Raw genomic sequence first — 18,677 nt, 5'->3', positions numbered from 1 at the left:
TGTTTTATTTTAGAAGTTGATATTATTATTTTTTTTCTGCAGGGAAAGATTCACCCTGAGCTAACATCTGTTGCCAATATTCCTCTTTTTTTTTTCCTCCTGAAAGCCCCAGTGCATGGTTGTATATCCTAGTTGTAAGTTCTTCTGGTTCTTCTATGTGAGCCACCACCAGAGCACGGCAACTGACAGACGGGTGGTGTGGTTCCACAGCCAGGAACTGAACCTCGGCTGCCAAAGTGGTGAGAGCACCAAACTTTAACCCGTAGGCCATCAGGGCTGGTTCAAAAATTGACATTTTTATGACCCCCTCGTACTTAATAATGTTAATAATGCATCTCATACTCTTTTGTATTTCTATAACTTATGAATAAAAATTTGGGGCCTTTTGTGACCACTGGGCATGGTTGCCTCTAATCCTGTCAGGGACTCCGTCCATGTTCCCCTCTAGTTTCTTTCCCTATGTTTGCTGATCAGCACTAAGCTGAATACTTAAGTTATGTATTTATTCATTAAAGCAACACATTACTGCTGGAGAAATGCTATTTAATAGAAAGAATGAAAGGAAAGAACAAAGAAAGACAGGAAAAAAAGGAAGGACAGAAGAACAGGAGGAAAGAAGGAAGCCTCTGCTTTCCTGAAGCCAACTTTCTAATGAAGGCCACCAACATTAAACGATCTCACAATAATTATTTAACTTCCTAGTATATAAACCTCTGAACCATTTTATCAAGGAAAAGTGAAAGATAAATAAACAGATATGAAATAAAACTGTGCTGATTTTCTTAATTTATGTGATATTGTTTTTACTTCGTTTTGGCTTGTAATCCTCCATTCGATACACTTACTGCTCTTGAATCTTCCTCATTAATTTTCATTCATTACTTTCCACTGTCCCAACATTGCTATTTTTTGTTATTGTTATTAACTCGTCAATATGCAAATAACCATATGCTCGAAACATAGCTGAAGCCTAGATCCAAATCTTCTCACTTTTCCTGCTTGAAATCATAAACGAGAAACAGGAGAAAAACATCACAACATAAAACTTTTCAATGCCATAGAAGAGAGCAAAACCCCACAAATATACACAGCTGTGGACCGAACCAGTTGATAATCGAGAACATGCATGGGAAGCCTCGATGTTGTGGCCCTACAGCAGAGAATGACTAGTAAAGGCAGTAGTCTGCTGGACATATCCATTCCTAGAACGAAAGGACCCACTCTGAGTGGGAAAAGCTGCAAATAGGAGAAAGATCCATCTCCACTGCTTCATTAGGGAATGCAGACGGATACAGCAACAAAGTATCTGATGGGAATAGAGTGTGGAGCACAAAAGTGACAAATCTCAAAAAAGCAACACCGGCTGCAAGGGAGGGAGCATTTAGGAAGCAGGAGCTCTACGCTGTGATGGCAGACTGCTAGAGTTCTTTCTGGTCGGCTTTGTCCTTTCTGGTGCTCTGTCTTGGGAACCTTAACCACCTTGGTTTACCCAGACTGGAGGCTGTGTCTCCTGGGCTCAGGGCATCCGCTGGGTTCTGCCTGGTTTCCCACTCCCTGCAGCATGGCCTGCAAACTCTTTCACAGTAGTAATCTGGGGCAAATTTAGGGCTTGCATCATTTGTTCACTGCTTCTCAGGGATAATTGTCATCCACTTCTTGATGTCCTGTGTCTTGAAAACTGTTGTTTTATCTATTTTGGTTTATTTGTTTCAAGTGGAAGAGTAATTTCCAGTCCTTGTCAATTTCACGTTTTCTTGAGTCTGGACAATTAATTTTTTTTAAAAAGTAAGCTCGTAATAGCTTTCTAAGGAGAAGAGGATGGAATATGTCATCTATTAGAAAAAACTTCCATATTTTGCAAAATTTTCATAACCAAGATTTTATCAGAATATTTATACTGTCTTCTGCTGGAAAATTTTAGTAATTAATATACAAATCATTATTTCATTGAGTTAATAAAGTCCTAATTTGAATGAAAAAATGTCAAAATAATAAAGATGGTTACATTGTGAATGGTTTCCTTATTCTTTACTGCTCATAAATAAAGACATGATGATACTCTGGAATAGAAGAGAAAAAATACACAATTTTAAAAATTCAAATCCTTATATTAATTGAATAACATTTTATATAATTTTTGCCCTAATATTATTCTCTTTCTTACAAAAACATTTTAACATCTTATTTGTCCTTTATTGACCAAAACTGAGATGTCTCTCACCACATTTGACCTTCTTCACTAAACCATGACTCAAAAATTATTTTTGTGTTAAAACTTCAATAAATGTATAATTTATATCTTCAAACATATTTACTTACACAAAAAGCAATTAATAAATATCAGTTAATTAGTGTATTTGTTATATATTTTGTACTGGTTTTCTCTGAATCAGGTTGTGTTAGTACCTTATATTTTAAGGTTTTCACCTCACATAGAAAATAAACTATGAGTTTGATTTAATCTATAACATTATTTCATGTGAGGCCTTCAAAATGCTCTTTGATGTATGATTAACGAGATCAATTCATCATTATGGCTATCTGTACAGTTTATTATAAGAATTGTGGTTTTAACAGCTATGTAGCCCTGCAAGTCTCTTGGAATAACAGAATTTTATTTCCCCGATCAAAATATTTAAATCAAATTGTAAATTATATATGTGAATTTGTATGCTATCTAGATAGAAGACAAGGTAAATTATTATGATCTTTCAAGAGAAATTATTTCACTGAGTTTATCCAATTTATACTTTAGATTGTATAAGCCTAAAATTTCAAGTAATATCCCCTTTGACAGCAAAGGTTAATCTGAGATAAGAAGAAGCAAATATGAGTTAATCAATGAATGCAATATGAAAATCCTGATGTTTTATTTCAAAAGAGCAAGAAAAATTCCAGTGCCAATAATTCCACAGTTTTTCAACTCACTGATGACTTTTTTCCCTAAAATATTACCTCATAAGTATATTTAACATTTGTGATTATCTTATTGAGGATGGTAAGGAAATGAAAGCAAATGTTGTTTGTTTATATTCTAAAACACATTTGTAAAATACATATTAATAGCATGGAATAATATGATACTGTAAGATATATGCTAATCATTTTATAAACATTATATGACATTATTCACAAAAATAATATAGTGGTACTATTACTAAAATCTTTAAGGACAAATATTAGGGATAATTCAGAGAAACGATGGCCTTGATTGATAACTCCAATCTACAAGCCACTATTATAATTATGTAAAGGTAGAGCTTCAATGAGCCTATGGTTTCACACAATAAATAAGGGAAAATGGCAACATCACCAAAGTATGAATATTGTGCTACTTGTAGTGTTTAGTACTCAAAGGAATTGATTAGAACACATGTAATGCATACTGTGATGTCTGTGCTGCGAATTAAAGTGCCCTAATTACAACTTTTGAAATTCTTGAATGCTCTTTTTAATTTATACCAAGCTTTTAAGTATTTATTGACATTGATAATAAGTTTATTTTCTCACAAGTTATTTAAATTTACTCATGTTTCTTTAAATTCAATATCAGAAGAGTCCTTTTCTATGTCACCCCCGACACCATCATTACCCTGGAAATATGGGTAGATTAATGAATTTGAGAACATACTGATATAATTCGTTACTGCTCAAGGCACAAAACAGAGTAGAGGTGAAGAGCACAGGAGGAACAGAATATAATTGAAAGGGAAGCCAGTGAAAATTGGGCTGATGACCTCTATGCAAAGAGAAAAGAATGGCAGAAAGAGAGGTAAGGAGTGAGAAGCAAGAGTGCCAGATGGTGAGAGAGAAAGCAGTGGAAACACAGAAATAACCAACAGTTCACGGATTGAATAAAGATAATATCAAAATATAGGTAACAAGTTGAGAAGAGAATATATTCTAGCCAATAGTATGAAGTGGACATGGAAAATATTATCTGATGAATGTTACAAAGTGTTACAGTGGAAGGAAACACAGTAACAATTTAAAAAAACAAACAAGAATTAAACATTTATGAGAACTATCTCTCCTCTAGTTGAGTCCAATGAGAGTAAGCTATCTACTGAATGGAGAAATTTATTTGAACAACAACAACAACAAAACTGCCTACCTTACAGAAATTTAAAGGGGAGTGGGTCATGTCTAAAATCTTTATGCTTACATTTATGGCAACTAAAGCCAAATGTGAATAAAATTATTCATTACACACATTTTGACTTTTCATTTTTCAGTACCTTTATTTTGTTCTAGATAAGTAAACATATTTAACACCTCTTTTAGTTCAGCAAACTGTATATTAACTTACAAAACTTAAAGAGAAGTTTAATGATCAACATAAATGCTATCATTTAAATACTGAGTACATTAATCATAATACACTGTATACATCCTCATGAAAATTAAATGGTACCAGAAATCCCTAATGAAGCTAACAGATTATTAATATTCCCACTCATTATTTATGCAGTTAACAATGCAGTGTTCCTACACTTTTTAATTGCTTTTTTTGTGACCACAGTAATTATTTATATTTACAAAATTATATTTATTTTATGCATATTTAATTTGATTGACAAAAAGATGTTATTGTTCATTTTAAATAAAATAAATTTAATAAAAATAATAATTTGAAAATTGGGAAAATGTATCAAAATAAAATGGACCTCACAATATTCTTTACAACATAAAAGCAAAGCTAAATGAGATGCACCAGTACATTTACGGTGTAATTTTAAATTTGGTTTTTCTAAGTAATGTCTTTGAATTTCCCAATGATTTTGTACTTTGTAGAAAATAGTCCTAGCTTTTGAGTAGCTCATAATTCAAAACAATTTATACTGCCATTCCAGAAAACTAAAATATCCATGATAATGCTCTTTCCTCTCTCTAGATTGTGATCCACACACTGTCTGCAGCTAGTCTCCACGTTCAAAGCAGAGCTGTGAATTTCAGTTAATTAAATGTGCCATTTAAGATTTCATTTCAACAAAAGTTTACTGATAATTGGAACATTAGCAATTCAAAGACATATTGTTTATATATTTAAAAAAATTTTTTTGTATTATAGGAATGGTACAAAAATTCAGACCCAGATATATTTGAGACATATTGCTAGAATAGTTCAATCATAAAACACAAACTAATCAAGTCAATATAGTTTTAGTTTCATTTACTTACGTAGCTCATTAAGCTTCTTGGTTTTCCAATTTTTTTTTTTGGTTCTCTGATGTTTTTAAAGACTCTAAATTTCTGTGTTTTTTTCTTTTTTTGGCTGAGGAAGATTCACGCTGAGCTAACATCTGTTGCCAGTCTTCCTCTTTTTATATGTGAGCTGCCGCCACAGCATGGCCACTGACAGATGAGTGGTGTAGATCCACGTCTGGGAACCAAACTTGGGCCACCAAAGCTCAGCGCACTAAACTTCACCACTAGGTCACCAGGGCTGACTCAAAATTTCCTATTTTTGACATGATTTATACTTTGATATTAGCTTTATGAACTCTGGTATTTAACTTTTGAATTACTTAATTTTGGTCGAGTTTATTGTATATATTATAATTTGGTTTTTCCTTATGACCTAATCTTATTTTTTCATAGATGGGCTAAGCGCATTTACATTTACTGTTCTGTCATTTTATATTAGGATTTATATTTCATACACACAAAGCATTTTATTAGAAGCTCTGTTCTCTTCACCGTTTAAAGGTTTTCTACTGATAGTAAGAAAAGATTTATGTGCCCCGTGGTTTCTTTGGCCTCGTATCATTATATAATATATTTAGAGCTCCCCTTCTTGAGAGACTATTTATTGATTTTCTACAGTAAATAATATTAAATTAACCTGTATCCTCTGCTTTTCCCCATGCATTTCTCTTACTCACAACTAGATTTTGTCCATAGTATTATGTTTAATAGTGTTTCTGTTTGTATTCCTCAGATAAACTTAAGCAGATTGATTTTTCCACTTAAATAACATCTCTGATTTCCACCTTTTACAAAATAGGGGATCATCAAGCTTATTATTCTTTCCAACTTTTTCCATCTTCTATTTTTAGTTATCATTTTCTAAATTGCCAAATATTATATCATTTACATTATCTTTTGTCACATTTATCCTCACCAAAATATTCTTCTTACATCTAAAATTACTTATATCCAATGCTAACATCCAACGTGTTGTTGAAAATGTCATCTTTTGGTGGTTGCAGTTTATCTTAAAGAGATCTGCACCCCATGTTCATTGCAGTATCATTCACAATAGCCGAGATTTAGAAACAACTCAAGTGTCTGTTGACACACGAATAGATAAAAAATATGTGGTATATGTATATATATACACATACAATGAGATATTATTTAGCCATAAAAAAGAAGGAAATATTGATATTTGTGAAAACATGGATGAACCTTAAAGTCATTATGCCAAGTGAAATAAGTCAGACAGAGAAAGATAAGTACTGCATGACCTAATTTATATGTAGAATCTAAAAAAGTTGAATTTATAGAAAGTTGATTGGTGATTACCAGGGCTGGGGGGTGAGGGAAATAGTGAGATGTTGGTCACACTTTTCAGTTATAACATGAATTAGTTCTTGGGATCTAATGTACAACATGTTAACTATAGTTAACCATACTGTATTGTATACTTGAAATCTAAGAGGGTAGATCTTAAATGTTCTCATACCCCCCTCCCAAAAATGATAAGTATGTGAGGTGATGGATGTATTAAATAACCTTATTGTGGTAATCATTTCATATATCAAACCATCATGTACCACACCTTAAACTTACATAATGTTATTTGTCAATCATATCTCAATAAAGCTGGGAAAAAGTAAACAGAAATTTCTCGGTGAAGGGAGAGAAGGGCCAGGAGAATTTTACAAGTTTCTCTGCTCCAGGGCTCTGCTTTTATTTCTACTGTGATGGGCAGTTTCTTTAAAATCTCTTTTGCCTCTCAAACATAATCAGCTCCGGCCTGTTTCCACAGTCAGCTCTGAGCAACGAAAGTCCTTCACCAGAAATTGCTATCACAGCGTAGAGCTCCTGCTTCCTAAATTCTCCCTCCATTGCAGCCGGTGTTGCTTTTTTTGAGATTTGTCACTTTTGTGCTCCACACTCTATTCCCATCAGATACTTTGTTGCTGTATCCGTCTGCATTCCCTAATGAAGCAGTGGAGATGGATCTTTCTCCTATTTGCAGCTTTTCCCACTCAGAGTGGGTCCTTTCGTTCTGGGAATGGATATGTCCAGCAGACTTCTGCCTTTACTAGACCTGATGCACTTTCTCAGTCATTCTCTGCTGTAGGGCCACAACATCGAGGCTTCCCATGCATGTTCTCGATTATCAACTGGTTCGGTCCACAGCTGTGTATATTTGTGGGGTTTTGCTCTCTTCTATGGCATTGAAAATTTTATGTTGTGATGTTTTTCTCCTGTTTCTCGTTTATGATTTCAAGCAGGAAAAGTGAGAAGATGTGGACCTAGGCTTCAGCTATGTTTCTAGCATACGGTTATTTGTATATTGACGAGTTAATAACAATAACAAAAAATAGCAATGTTGGGACAGTGGAAAGTAATGAATGAAAATTAATGGAGATTCAAGAGCATTCAATGAATGGATGATTACAAGCCAAAACGAAGTAAAAACAATATCACATAAATTAAGAAAATCAGCACAGTTTTATTTCATATCTGTTTATTTATCTTTCACTTTTCCTTGATAAAATGGTTCAGAGGTTTATATACTAGGAAGTTAAATAATTATTGTGAGATCGTTTAATGTTGGTGGCCTTCATTAGAAAGTTGGCTTCAGGAAAGCAGAGGCTTCCTTCTTTCCTCCTTTTCTTCTGTCCTTCCTTTTTTTTCCTGTCTTTCTTTGTTCTTTCCTTTCATTCTTTCTATTAAATAGCATTTCTCCAGCAGTAATGTGTTGCTTTAATGAATAAATACATAAATGAATAAAAATGGAAGTGTAGAAACATCTCAAATTTGCAGGGTTCCAAGCCAGACTACTTTTTTAGTCCTTGGATTATGCCTCATTATTCTTCAGCTCAGGATCTTTGAATATGCTATTCCTTTAGCCTGGAATGTTTTTCTCACACTAAACATTGTCCGCTCTTTCTCAGGTCTTAACTTCAATGACACCCCCCCCTAGAGTTATTTTCTGACCATCCTCTCCAAATATAAGCTCCCGGCCCCTTGTCAATCTATTCAACATGTTATTTCCAGAGCCTAGCAGAATGCTTCACATACATTCGAAATATGATTAGCAATAACTCCTATTTGTTATTCATGTGGAAAAAATGACTCATAAAGTCACCAGAATTGTAAAAGCAGGGCAATAAAATCTTGGATATATAGTATGGATTTATAGTTATCTTTGAGTGGCATATTTTAAATGGTAATATATTGCCACTTTTGAAGTTGTTTGTACAAATTTGGTGAATATTGCCGAATATTTTACTGTTCAGTAGCATTTCTATTTTATTATTTTGATTTCCTTTACTCTAGAAACTAGCCCACAATATATCCCCTGAGTTAAGTTTCAGCAAAGTGTAAGTTACATGCTAGATTTACATACTTCATAAATTTAGTCTTTAATGTATTTTACATGTGATTTACTAAAAAAGTGTATGAGTAATGCCAGTAAGGTCATTAAATATGCAATATTTAATCAATAGAACACTTAAAAATAAAGGATAAATGCAAATCTGATGTTACACTCTACAATTTATTCAGTACTTCATTCAGAGTATATAAATTTTTATGGAAAATAACCCTCAGAGAAGAACTAAAATGAAGCTAATTCAATAAGAAATATTTTCTTTATGCAATACTTTTTCAATTTTTCATTATGATTTGAAATAATTTTAATAATATCAATTTTAAAGAAAAACCAACTTGGAAAATATATGGAATGCATAATAGTTGAAAGGATAATTTATGGTCTTGAACAGGTTAAATTCAATGTATTGTTATGATCTATAACAGAAACATTACTAAGATGGTAGTATTTCACTAAAATATATGCATTAAAACATCAAAGCAACCAAAAGCACTTGGGAGAACCAGACTGATTTTTAGGACAAATATGTTTTGGTTCTTCTTGTTAATGTTCTTATGGGTTTCTTTGCCTATAGTGCTATATTATTGAGCCCGTGTGGATGAAATGTGAATGATAAATGAATGAATCCAAAGATAAAAATCCATACACGTTGGTTCAAATGAAAAGCAATTTCAGTGTAAGTGTCCAAAAGACTCTCAAGTCCATGAAAAACTAAACAATATGCTTCAGGAAAAGAGAAAATATGAAACCCTAAGGGTGTAAGTGTTCAGATATTCAGCCCTCTATTCACGTACTTTCCTGTCACCGTCAATCACCTTGAAGCAGCCCAATCATAATTCTAAATCTCTGGGAAGAAAGTCCTACTCGTCCAGATACCTAAATGTGCTAGAAGCAAATTCTCCAAAGAAAAGGTTTTCTTTTGACATTTAGATCATTCTGTTATTTCTTCCAGAATTTGTTTTTGTGAATGGTATGAATGACTTGGTTTTATGTTTTTCTCTATAAAAAAACAACTGAATACTTGTAAATAGTCTACCTTTTAATCATGAATTTACACTGATAACTCTGTCCACATATGTTTTATTTCTGGGCTGTATTCTATGGGTCTGTGTATATACTACCTGTACCAATATTATATTTTCTTAATTAACATAGCTTTATAATAAATCTTGTTATCTGACAAATAATTTTCCCTATGGTCTTGTTTTTGTCTTTTGAAAATTGTCTTTGTTATTGTTAGCTTTTGCTTTTCCAAATAAGTTTTGAATAAACTTGTTAATTTCCTTGAAAAGTTAAGTCAGGAGTTTGATTGGAATCGAGCAAATTTATGGATGAATTTGGAGAAAGTTTATGAAATATTATCTTGTTAAATACCAACACGAGAGAGAAGTCAAGATGGGGGCGTAGGCAGACTCTGAACTCACCTCCTCCCACAGACACAGCCAATTTACAACTACTTGTGGAAAAATTACCCCTGAGAGAGAACTGAAAACTGGATAAGGGGAACTCCTGCAACAAACGATAATCGTAATTGAGGTAGAAGGGGCAGAAATTCCCTTTTGGAGAGAAAAAAAAGCCACCTTTGCAAGCTGCAGCACTTCACGGCCACCCGGGAGCAGCCCAAAGGTATGTGGCCCTCCCTGGAGGAGCAGGGTCCCGAGCCAGGGAGAACTCCGTGGTAGGCATTTTTTGGACCCAGCACAATCAAGACGAGTGGCATAATATCTGACTTTGCTTGCTACTAAAACATTGGGGAGCACCTCCAGAAAAGCTGGTTCACAAAGAAATTAAAACCAGCTCTTAAAGGGCACACACACAAATTCACCTGTTTCAGAAAGCAAACAAAATCACCATAAAGCAATGTGTACAGTGCTTTGGTGAAAAGAGACTCACTTGATAGGCTCTAAGTGCATCTCAGTGAGAGGTGAGACCTCTCAAGGGACTGGGGCATACGCGGCGGCCGTTGTTGTGGCCTGGTGTGGGCATGCTGACACAGACCCTGGCAGATGCCATTGGAGTTCTCCCTGGGGCCTCATGGCCCAGGGTCTGCCCCACCCACAAGAGCACCAATTTAATCCAGCTCAGTCAGGGCAGGCAGCCCACACAAGGGACTGGCCCCACCCAACAACAGCTCTTGGGCAACATGTGGGCCTGCTAATTGAGCTGCCTGGATTCCCCACAGACTGGCGAGTGGGTCCAAGGAGCAGGTGGAGAGTGTGGGGTGGTGGTGGAGTGTGTGGGGCTCCTGCTGTGGAGAGATTGGGTCCACTTCAGGAGGTTGAGGTGCGCACATGGGGCAGGACTGTCTTGACTGTGTGTGTGGACCTGTCGGCAGCAGGGTTTGTCAGCTGCAGAAGACTTGTGCTTCTCAAAGACCCACATAGGGGATTTGCCCCACCTTCCAAAGGCTGAAACAATTGGGTGCTCCCATGCCTGAGGCCAGCCCCACCCAGCTGCAATCCTCAGGGAGCTGACAAGAGACCTAAAGGCTGGAGGCTTATAGCAATTGTAAGCCCCTGAGCCTAACAACCTGCCATGCTCGGGTCATACTCACTTAAAAAAAATACTGCAACACAAATGTGGTATTAGAACTTGCAGCCAACAGTGCTGATGCTCCCCACACCCAAAAATAGACTGAAGGGCCCACAACAACTACAAGTAGCTGAGCATTACAACAGCTGGCCAGGGGCATAGCTCAACCTCCCTGGGCACCTACAGGGATAGCAACCACGCCAAAACAGAGGGACACACATAGCCCTCATAGGGGTCGCACCTAGAACATCCAGAACTGAGGAAAGCACACTGCATGGCCTCATAAGGCATCACTTATATGAGGTCACTTTTCCAAGAGCAGGAGACGTAGCTGACCAACCTAATACATAGACACAAGCACAGGGAAAAGAGGCAAAATGAGGAGGCAAAGGAATACATTCCAAGTAAGGGAACAGGACAAAACCCCACAAAGGAACTAAGTGAAACAGAAATGAGCAATCTACCTGACAGAGAGTTCAAACAAAGAGTGTTAAGGATGCTCACTGATCTTGGGAGAACAATGGATGAACTCAGTGAGAACGTCAACAAAGAAATGGAAGATAAAAAAAAGAACCAATCAGAAAAGAAGAATACAATACTGGAAATGAAAAATTCACTAGAGGGACTCAAAAGCAGAGTAGAGGATACAGAAGAACAGATCTGGGAGCTGGATGAAAGACTAGAAGAAATCACCCAAGCTGAACAGCTAAAATAAAAAATAATTAAAAAGAGTGAGGACAGTCTAAGGGACCTCTGGGACAACATCAACCACACTAACATCCATGTTATAGGTGTCCCAGAAGGAGAAGAGCGAGACAAAGGGGCAGAGAATCTATTTCAAGAAATAATAGATGAAAACTTCCCTAACCTAAGGAGGGAAACTGACATCCAAGTACAGGAAGCACAGAGAGCACCAAACAAGAGAAACCCAAAGAGGCCCACACCAAGACAGAGCATAATTAAAATGTCCAGAATTAAAGATGAAGAGAGAATCCTAAAAGCCGCAAGAGAAAGACAAGTTACACACAAAGGAAACCCCGTAAGGCTATCAGCTGACTTCTCAGCAGACACTTTACAGGCTAGAAGAGAGTGGCGTGATATATTTAAAGTGCTAAAAGGAAAAAAACCTACAGCCAAGAATGCTCTACCCAGCAAGGTTATCATTCAAAATGGAAGGAGAGATAAAAAGTTTCCCAGACAAGCAAAAATTAAAGGAGTTTGTGACCAAGAAACCAGTACTACAAGAAATGCTAAAGGGACTGATTTAACAGGAAAAGAGAAGACCACAAATAGGAAAAATTATCTATTTCCATGACAAGACGGTAATGGGTACAAATGAACAAAAAAGAGGTTAGATATGATATCAAAAACATAAAATGTGGGAATAGGGGAGTTAAAAAGTAGAGCTTTCAGACAGACGTCAAACTAAAGAGACCATCAACTTAATATAGATTCCTATATACGTAGGTTATTGTATATGGACCCCCTGGTAATCACAAACCAGAAACTTATAATAAACAGGCAAAAAACTAAGACAAAGGAACCCCAACATAATACTAAAAAAGTCATCAAACCACAAGGGAAGAGATCAAGAGAGGAAGAAAGGAACAGAGAAGGAATTCTAAAACACTGAGAAAAAAAAGTTAAATTATGGCGGTAAGTACATACTTATCAATAACTACTTAAAATGTCAGTAGACTAAATGCTCCAACTGGAAGGCATATGGTGGCTGATTGGATAACAAAAAAAAGACCCATATATATGCTGCATACAAGATACACACTTCAGACCTAAAGAGACTCACAAACTGAGAGTGAAGGAATGGAAAAAGTTCCTCCATGCAAATGGCGATGAAAAGAAAGCTGGGGTAACAATACTCATATCAGACAAAATAGACTTTAAAACATAACTGTAAAAAGAGGCAAAGAAGGGCATTACATAACGATCAAGGGAACAATCCAACAAGAGGATATAACACTTGTAAATATCTATGCACCCAACATAGGAGCACCTAAATATATAAAGCAATTATTAACAGACATAAAAAGAGAAATAGACTGTAACACAATAATAGTAGGGGACTTTAACACTCCACTTACACCAATGGATAGATCATCCAAACAGAAGATCAATAAGGAAACATTGGCCTTAAATGACACACTAGAACAAATGGACCTAGTAGATATATACAGAACATTCCATCCTAAAACCGAAGAATACACATTCTTTTCAAATGCACATGGAACATTCTCCAGGATTGATCACATATGACACCACAAAACAAGTCTCCATAAATTTAAGAACGTTGAAATAATACCAAGCATCTTTTCTGACCACAATGGTATGAAACTAGAAATCAAGTATAGGAAGAAAATCAGAAAAGCCACAAATATGTGGAGATTAAACAAAATGCTACTGAACAATGATTGAGTCAACGAAGAAATCAAAGGAGAAATCAAAAAATACCTGGAGACAAATGAAAATGAAAATATGACATGCCAGAATTTATGGAATACAGCAAAAGCAGTTCTAAGAGGGAAGTTGAGGGCCGGCCCCGTGGCTTAGCGGTTGGGTGAGCGCGCTCCGCTGCTGGCAGCCCAGGTTCAGATCCCGGGCACGCACCGACGCACCGCTTCTCCGGCCATGCTGGGGCCATGTCCCACATACAGCAACTGGAAGGATGTGCAGCTATGACATACAACTATCTACTGGGGCTTTGGGGGGAAAAAATAAATAAATAAACCTGAGGGATATATTTAAAAAAAAAAGAGGGAGGTTGATAGCAATGCAGGCCTATCTCAACAAACAAGAAAAAGCTCAAATAAACGATCTAAGAATGCATCTAAAGGAACTGGAAAAAGAAGAAAAAACAAAGCCCAAAATCAGTAGAAGAAGGGAAATAAAAATCAGAGCAGAAATAAGTGAAATAGAGACTAAAAAAAATAGAAAAAAATTAGTAAAACCAAGAGCTGGTTCTTTGAAAAGATAAACAAAATAGACAAACCTTTACCTAGACTCACCAAGAAAAGAAGAGAGAAGGCTCACATAATTAAAATCAGAAATTTAAGAGGAGAAATTACAAGAGGCACCTCAGAAATACAAAATATTATAAGAGAATGCTATGAAAAGCCATATGCCAACAAATTGGAGAATCTGGAAGAAATGGATAAATTCTTAGAATCATACAACCTTCCAAAACTTCCAAAATCATACAACCTTTCAAGAAGAAATAGAGAATTTGAATAGACCAATCACCAGTAAGGAGATCGAAACAGTAATCAAAAACCTCCCCAAAAATAAAAGTCCAGGACCAGACGGCTTCTCTGGTGAATCCTACCAAACTTTCAAAGAAGACTTAATACCTATCCTTCTCAAATTCTTCCAAAAATTGAGGAGGAGGGGAAGCTCCCTAACTCATTCTACGAAGCCGACATTACCCTGATACCAAAACCAGACAGGGACAACACAAAAAAAGAAAATTACAGGCCAATATCACTGATGAACATCAATGCAAAAATCCTCAACAAAATACTAGCAAATTGCATACAACAATACATTAAAAAGATTATAAACCATGATCAAGTGGGATTTATTCCAGGGATGCAGGGATGGTTCAACATCTGCAAATCAATCAACATAATACACTACATTAATAAAATGAAAAATAAAAGTCACATGATCATCTCAATAGATGCAGAGAAAGCATTTGACAAGATACAGCATACATTTATGATAAAAACTCTGAATAAAATGGGTATAGAAGAAAAGTACCTCAACATAATAAAAGCCATATATGACAAACCCACAGCTAATATCACCCTCAATGGTGAAAAACTGAAAGCTATCCCTCTAAGAACAGGAACCAGAAAAGGATGCCCACTCTCAACACTCTTATTTAACAAAGTATTGGAAGTCCTAGCCAGAACAATCAAGTAAGAAAAAGAAATAAAAGGAATCCAAATTGGAAGGGAAGAAGTGAAACCAGAAAACTTTTGGAAGTAATAAGTGAATACAGTAAAGCTGCAGGATACAAAATCAACATACAAAAATCAGTTGCATTTCCATACACTAACAACAAATTAGCAGAAAGAGAAATTAAGAATACAATCCCATTTACAATTGCAACAAAAAGAATAAAATACCTAGGAATAAACTTAACCAAATAGGTGAAAGATCTGTACACTGAAAACTATAAAACATTGATGAAAGAAATTGAAGAAGACACAAAGAAATGGAAAGATATTCTGTGCTCTTGGATTGAAAGAATTAACATAGTTAAGATGTCCATACTTCCTAAAGCAATCCATACATTCAATGCAATCCCTATCAAAGTTCCAACAACATTTTTCATAGAAATATAACAAAGAATCCTAAAATTTATATGGAAGAACCAAAGAATCTGAATAGGTAAGGGAATCCTGAGAAAAAAGAACAAAGCTGGAGGTATCACCCTCCCTGATTTCAAAATATACTACAAAGCTATAGTAAGCAAAACAGCATGGTACTGGCACAAAAACAGACACACAGATCAATGGAATAGAATCAAAAGCCCAGAAATAAACCCACACATCTATGGACAGCTAACCTTCAACAAAGGAGCCACAAGCATACAATGGAGAAAGGAAAGTCTCCTCAACAAATGGTTTTGGGAAAACTGGATAGCCACATGCAAGAAAAAGAAAGTAGACCATTACCTTACACCACACACAAAAATTAACTCCAAATGGATTAAAGACTTGAATGTAAGACCTGAAACTATGAAACTTCTAGAAGAAAGCATAGGCAGTACGCTCTTTGACATCAGTCTTAGCAACACATTTTCAAGCACCATGTCTGACCGTGCAAGAGAAACAATAGAAAAAATAAACACATAGGACTACATCAAACTAAAAAGCTTCTGCACAGCAAAGGAAACCATCAACAAAATGAAAAAACAACCTAATATTTGGGAGAAGACATTTGCAAACCATACATCTGATAAGGGCTTAATCTCCAAAATATATAAAGAACTCATGCCTCTCAACAACAAAAAAACTAACAACTCAATTAAAAAATGTGCAAAAGACCTGAACAGACATTTCTTCAAAGAAGATATACAGATGGCCAACAGGAACATGAAAAGATGTTCAAAATCACTAACTATCAGAGAAATGCAAATCAAAACTACAATGAGATATCACCTCACGCCTGTCAGAATGGCTATAATTAACAAGACGGGAAACAACAAATGTTGGAGAGGATGTGGAGAGAAGGGAACTCTCTTCCCTTCTCGCCACACTGCTGGTGGGAGTGCAAACCGTGCAGCCACTACGGAAAACAGTATGGAGATTCCTCAAAAAATTAAGGATAGAACTACCATACGATCCAGCTATTCCACTGCTCAGCATCTATCCTAAGAACATGAAAACACCAATACATAACGATACATGCACCCTGGTGTTCATGCAGCATTATTCACAATAGCCAAGACTTGGAAGCAACCTAAGTGCCCATCAAGGGACGAATGGATAAAGAAGATGTGGTATATATACACAATGGAATACTACTCAGCCATGAGAAATGATGAAATCCAGCCATTTGTGACAACATGGATGGACATTGAGGGAATTATGCAAAGTGAAATAAGTCAGAGAGAGAATGTCAAATACCATATGATCTCACTCATTAAGTAGTAGATAATAACCACAACAAACAAACACATAGAGACAGAGATTGGATTGGTGGTTACCAGAAGGGAAGGGGGAGGGAGGAGGGCGAAAGGGATAATTCGGCACATGTGTGGTGATGGATTGTAATTAGTATTTGGGGGGTGAACATGAGAACATGTTGTAATCCATGCAGAAATAGAAGTATAATGATGTACACCAGAAATTTATACAATGTTATAAACCAATGTTACCACAATAAACAACAACAAAAAATAATAATAATAAAAGGAGGCAAAACTAAAAACAAAACAAAACAAACAATCAAAAACAAAGCAGAACCAAATGGAAATTTTAGAACTGAAAAATATAATAACCAAAATTAAAAACTCAATGAATAGGCTCAACATCAGAATGGAAGGCATAGAGGAAACAATCAGTGAACTTCAAGACAAAACAATAGCAATTACGCAGTCCGAACAACAGAGAGAAAAATAGACTGAAAAAAATAATAAACAGCCTCAGGGGTCTGTGGGACTATAACAAAAGATCTAACACTTGTATCATCCGAGTCCCAGAAGGAGAGGAGAAATCGTCAGGGCCCAAAAAGCGTGCAAAGAAATAGTGGCTAAAAACTTCCCAAACTGACATGGTCCCTGTCCTGAACTCTTACTTGGAGAGTTGTATAAATAAATTCTATAATATAATACAGAGTGATGAGTGCTATAAGCTTTGCCCAAATGTCTCTGGATGCTCATTGAAGAGGCATCTTTATCAGCCTAGAGGAGCCAGATAAAGCTCCTAGAAAACAGAAGATGGATTGTTCGGAGCTGGAGGGGTGGGTGTAGAGATGCGTGTGCTCCAGGCAGAGGCAGCAACATATCTGCAAAAGCACAGAAGCCTAAGAATATGAGAGTTCTGGTAAATTCAAGAAGTGGAATATGGCTGTGACCAAAAGGGTAAGGGAAGAATTGGGAGTTGAAGTTGGAAAATTAGGCAGTACCATAAAGAGTCTAGAAAGGCATACCAAAGAATCATACCAACGGTTATAGTGATTTTAGGCACAGAAATAATAACTGTAGGGTTCCTATTGGTGTTAGTGTTATTGCTTTAAACAGAAGATTTCCTTTTACCTGAACTCAGCAGCTGGCACCAAGCTCAATTAATATTGGCTGGCTGGCTGGCTGGTCTAGCTCTTTTGCTAGACCAGGGGTCAGAAAACCATAACCTACAGGCCAAATCCAGCCTGCTACCTGTATTTGTACAGCCATTTCATCACACATTAAAATTACATGAAATTCAAATTTTGGTGTCCGTAAATAAAGTTTTATTGGAACACACACACACAAAAATACCAACATATACAGCAGTCCCCCCCTTACCCGAGGTGGATACATTCCAAGACCCCCAGTGGATACCTGAAACCACAGGTAGTACCGAAGCCAATATATACTGTTTTTTCCTATATGTACACACCTGCAATGAAGTTTAATTTATAAATTAGGCACAGTAAGAGATTAACAATGATAACTAATAGTAAAATAGAACAATTATAACAACATACTGAAATAAAAGTTACCATAGATCTTAGCAACCTCAGCATACAATTTTTTTTCTTTCCTTATTAAGTCGAGAACTTTCACCTTTTCACTTAAAGGAAGCACTTTATGGCTTCTCCTTGGCATATGCGAATTGCCAGCGTCACTACTCTGCACTTTGGGGCCATTATGAAGTAAAAAAGGAATTACTTGAACACAAGTACTGCAGTACTGCAACAGCGATCTGATATCCGGGACTGCTACTAAGTGACTAATGAGTGGATAGTGTATACAGGGTGGATATGCTGGACAAAAGAGATGATTCACATCCCAGGCTGGACAGAGCCAGGACTGTGCAGGATAGCACGAGATTTCATCATGCTACTCAAA

This window comes from Diceros bicornis, chromosome 23, assembly GCF_020826845.1.
Source record: "Diceros bicornis minor isolate mBicDic1 chromosome 23, mDicBic1.mat.cur, whole genome shotgun sequence".
Lineage (NCBI taxonomy): Eukaryota > Metazoa > Chordata > Mammalia > Perissodactyla > Rhinocerotidae > Diceros > Diceros bicornis.
The sequence above is the reverse complement of the archived record's forward strand: the minus strand, read 5'-3'. Positions refer to the sequence as shown.